Consider the following 5,349-nt stretch of genomic DNA (forward strand, 5'->3'; position numbering starts at 1 on the left):
TGACAGATGGGCATGCACGCGCGCACACACACACAAAAAAACACACACACCCACACAGACCTGGAGACCGCAAGAGAGAGATCCAGGGAAAGGTGGAGAGAGAGCTGCAGAGACAGAGACCCACAGAGAGACAGAGTTGCTGAGAGATCTCCCCCAGAGGCTGAGCCAGGGAGGGGGCGGGAGGCCGAGGGAGAGAGAGTCGGGGAAAGCCCTCCTCTCCCTTCTGACCCCACCTCCTTCTTCCATTCTCTCTCTCCCCCCCATTTCCCACCCCCCACCCCCTTTGCCCCTCCTGTTCTCCTCCCCCTCCTTCTCTCATTCTCCTCTCCCCATCCTGTCCGCCCCCACGGATCTACTCAGCGGCAGAACTGCCAGAGGCTCAGAGAGGGGAACTCCCTTGCCGGGGTCACCCCGCTATCGGGATCCAAGATCAGATCGCCCAGTCCTGGGGTGACCCAGGACTTTTGATGGGGTCATCTGGTCCACATGGGCTGACCGGGCTCTCCTCTCTTAGTCCAAAGCTGCGTGCTCAGTAAGCGCGCAATAAATTCCATGATTATTGATCTGTCGCTTTCCACCCACCATGGCCTGGGGAGCCAACCACCTTTCCCACAGCCAGCGGAACCGGGCATGTGGGTATATGTTTGTGCCAGTCAGCCAATCGTATTTATTGCCCACTTACTGTGTGCGGGGCACTGTTCTAAGCGCTTGGGAGAGTACAATACAATAATCGACAGAAACATTCCTTGTGTGTTCGTATGTATGCCGTTTGTGTGTGTGTGTGTGTAGAGTATATGTGCTATTTGAGGGTCTGTATATATGTCTCCAAGTGAGTGTGTTCATGGGTGTTGAGTGTGTGTGTGTACGTGTGCATGTGAGTGCCACAGTCCCCGGGGCAGCTGGCAGTGGAGCACGCTGGGCGGCCGCATGCTCTGTCCCTGTGTCGGCGGCGAGGAAGGCGAGGTGAAACGGGAACACGGACAGTCGTCCGGCGGGCGGCCCATAAATTCACACCGTCAGAGTCTGCCGTCGCCGAGGGCCGCCAAGAGCCGCCCGAGGCCCGGAGCCGGGAGCCTGGGAGCCGGGGAGCCGCCTGTCGTCAACCCGGGATTTATGGCTCCGCCGAGCTCCCGGCCCGGAAACACCCTCCCCGCGCCCCCTGGCCCCTGCGCACACCCAGACACATACAACCAGACACACGCTCACACCCAGACACACACACCCAGCCCTACCCATAGAAACAGTACACTTTTCGTACTTCTGTTGTATTTTCCCAAGCGCTTGGTAAAGTGTGCTGCACTCTTGGGCGCTCAGGCAGTATCATTATCGGTACCATGTCACACCCAAAGACCACCTCTGTTGTATCGAACTCTCCCTAGCGCTTAGTACAGGGCTCTGCACGGTCAATATTCAGCGAACAGCTTTGATTGATACAAAGAGCCACGCACCATTAGATAGACAAAACCACACGGTCACACACACACAGATCTCCAGAAGCACGCAGTAATGAAGACACATGCACACACACACACAGATTCCCCAAAGCACACATTGATGCAGACATGTGCACACACGTGTGCATGCATATACACACACACATACACAGAAAGCCAAGAAAGGTGGGAGACTCTGTCCCACCCACACCATCCTGGCTGTGTCTTCGGGTGACGTGTGAGTCAGGGGTCATGGCTCAGCAAGGTAGGGTTCAGGGGACCTGGGCAGGGTAGACTGAGTCCCGGGTACCTCAGGGGGGAATATTCCAGGCCTGCTCCCCCAAATTCTCCCTTCATTCATTCGTTCTTTCATTCTATCCTATTTCTTCAGTGCTTACTTTGTGCAGAGCACTGTTGTAAGCTCTTGGGAGAGTACAGTACAGCAACAAACAGACATTCTCTGCCCACAGTGAGCTCACAATTTAGAGGGGGAGATAGACATTAATATACATACATAAATAAATTACAGATCTGTACTTGTGGGCTGTGGGGATGGGAGGGAGGATGAAGGAAGGGAGCAAGTTAGAGCGATGCTGCAGAAGGAAGTGAGAGGAGAGGAGGGCTTAGTCAGGGAAGACCTCTTGCAGGAGATGAGCCTTAGATAAGCCTTTGAAGTGGGGGAGAGCAATTATCTGTCTGATATGAGGAGGGAGGGCATTCCAGGTCAGAGGTAGGATGTGGGAGAGAGGTCGGTGGTGAAATAGAGGAGCTCAAGGTACAATGAGAAGGCTAGCGTTAGAGGGACAAAGTGTGTGGGCTGGGTTGTAGTAGGAGCGTAGCAAGGTGAGTTAGGAGCGGGTAAGGTGATGGACTGCTTTGAAGCCAATGGTGAAGATTTTCTGGTTTTTTTGCTTGTTTTTGTTAAACCATCGAAACAACCAGCGACTGATCCCCCGGCCTCCAACCTCTCCCCCTCCTCCAGTCTCTACTCCCACACCACTGCACAGCTCATCTTTTTGAAATGTATTGGGCAGGCCTGGAAGTCAGAGTCCCTGGGTTCTAATCCCAGCTCCACCACTTACCTACTGTGTGAGCTTGGGCAAGTCACTTCACCTCTCTGTGCCTCAGTTTTCTCATATGTGAAACAATTCAATACCTGTTCTTCCTCCTCAGACTGTGAGCCCCATGGGGTACTGGGACTGTGTCCAGTCTGATTAACTTGTATCTACACAATGCTTTGAACAGTGCTTGGCTCACATTGTAAGCGCTTCAGGGAACATGTGTATCAACTCGATTGGCTCTCTCTCTCTCAAGCGCTCAGTTCAGTGCTCTGCACACAGTAAGCACTCAAATATAATTGATTAACAAATACTATAAAAAATACGTCGCTCTATACATATCTGTCCTCTCCTTCAAAGCCTCCACTGGCTTCCCTCGTCCTTCCACAGCAAGCAATAATTCCTCCTGACAGGTTTCCAGGCTCTCTGTTGGCAGGTCTCCATTCTTCATATCAACTCTCTTCACCCACCATCTCGCAGTTTGCAACTCTCCTCCCAAAATCTCCTCGCTGGACGTCGCTGGAGTATGTCTTCAGTGCTTACTATATGCTAAGCACCGTACCTAGGGCTGGCATAGATCCAAGATAATCAGGCTGGACACAATCCCTGTCCGAAACGGGGCTCACGGTCTAAGGGGAATCAGTCAACCAATCAGTAATCGGTCATACTTATTGAGCGCTTCATTCATTCAGTTGTGCTTATTGAGTGCTTACTGTCTGCGAAGCGTTGTACTAAGCTCTTGGGAGAGTACAATATAACAATAAATGCAGATGTTCTCTGCCCACCACAAGCTCACAGTCTAGAGTGCTTCCTGTGTGAGAGCACCATCCTAAACACACGGGAGAGTACAATATAACGGTCGTTCCCTGTCCATAAGGAGCTTACAGTCTAGAAGGGGAGGCAGACGTCAATATAAATAAATTACAGATATGTACATGAGTTCTGTGGGGTTGAGGAAGGGGTGAATAAAGCATACAAATCCAAGTACGAGGGTGACGCAGAAGGGAGTGGTAGAAGAGAAAATAAGGGCTTAGGCAGGGGAGGCCTCTTGAAGGAATTGTGTTTGGGGGTCATTTGTATAAATCCATTCGCTTTTCCCATCCCTCAAAATGAAAGCCATCTGTCTCACCCTTTGACAAACATATCGATTGCAGATACATGCAGTCGCTCCTGCCCAAGACAAGACGCAGCACTGTGCTCATTCCAGGTTGGCGGCTTTGTCTGAGAGTTCGGAACTTCCAGTACCAACCAGCACCAACCCGTGAATGGAGAACGGGCCTCCAATCCCCATTTTACAGGTGAGGAAAGTGCAGCACAGAGAAATGAAGTGACTTTCCCAAGGTCACACAGCAGGCAAATGGCAGAGCCGGAATTAGAAACCAGGTCTCCTGACTCCCAGGGCTGGGTTCTCCCTTTTTTTTAATGGTATTTACTAAGGGTTTATTATGTGCCCAGCACTGTACTAAGCACTGGGGTAGATACAAGTTAATCAGGTTGGACACAGTCCGGGTTCCCCGTAGGGCTCACAGTCTTAATCCCCATTTTACGGATGAGGTAACTGAGGCACAGAAAAGTAAAGTGACTTGCCCATCATCACACAGTGGACAAGAGTAGGAGCGGAATTAGAACCCAGGTCCTTTGCCTCTCAGGCCCAGGCTCTATCCTCTAGGCCGTACTGCTTTTTCACCCTACCTCCCACTGTTCCCCCTCAAACCTAGAAAATCGCTTCCCCCAATCTGCCAGATCACAATTCTCCCCAATTTCCCAACAGTCTAAAAATCCCTCCTCCCTCGGGAGCCTTCCGGGATTAATTTGCAATGCGCAAGTCGATCAGTTCAGCCCCACCACCCTGTTCATTTATTTACCTTAATCCTGTCCCCAGGACTTGGGCAGAGATTATTTATTTTAATATATTTGTCATCAGTGGTATTTATTGCGTGCTTACTCTGTGCCGAGCATGCTACAGAGCATTTGGGAGAAGATAGTACAGCGGAGTTGACAGACACGTTCCCTGTCCACAACGAGCTTTCAATCTAGAGAAATCTGTCTGTACAGTCAGCTGTGTGACTGTGGGCAAGTCACTTAACTTCTCTGGGCCTCAGTTACCTCTTCTGTAAAATGGGGATTAAGACTGTGAGCCCCACGTGGGACAACCTGATTCCCCTGTGTCTACCCCAGCGCTTAGAACAGTGCTCTGCACATAGTAAACGCTTAACAAATACCAACATTATTATCATTATTATTATTACATTCAATTGTTGCCTGGCACTTTTACCCTGATGTGTTTGTGCTGTTGCCTACTATATCCTTGTCCTTCTGGCTTTCACGCTCTAGAAATCCTTTCTGTTCATCTCTCCCGTTAGACTGGGAGCTCCTTGAGGGGCAGGAACAACCACCTTGATACTGTCGTCCTCAGCCTCCACTTGGTACAGCACTTAGCACACAGGAGGTGCTCAGTACATACCATTGATAAACTCATCCACATCCCTCTTTTAGGATTCTGAGACCCCGGGGCCTTCCTGCACCAGGGTTGAAGGTCACTGAAGGAAACTGTCATCCGGTCCAGCCCCTCGCCTCTGGGCAGACCGGTTCCTCGACACCCACCAGGCGGAGACCTCTGGTTCTTTCCCATCTCCCAACTGAGGGTGAGTTTCTGATTCGTCCACCGGGCCAGAGGGGCAAGGGGGTCTCCATCCTCTGCACAGGTGAAAGGCTGGGAGCCCCGCTACTGAAGTAGCCGTTTTTACTGAGCAGTGCCCACTCCATGCTGGGCACTGTACTAGACGTTTTTGGAAATACAACAGCAGTATGAGACGTTCCCTGCCCATAGGGAGCTTCTGTTCAAATGGGCGGACGGC

This window comes from Ornithorhynchus anatinus, chromosome 21 (assembly GCF_004115215.2).
Source record: "Ornithorhynchus anatinus isolate Pmale09 chromosome 21, mOrnAna1.pri.v4, whole genome shotgun sequence".
NCBI classification, from domain to species: domain Eukaryota; kingdom Metazoa; phylum Chordata; class Mammalia; order Monotremata; family Ornithorhynchidae; genus Ornithorhynchus; species Ornithorhynchus anatinus.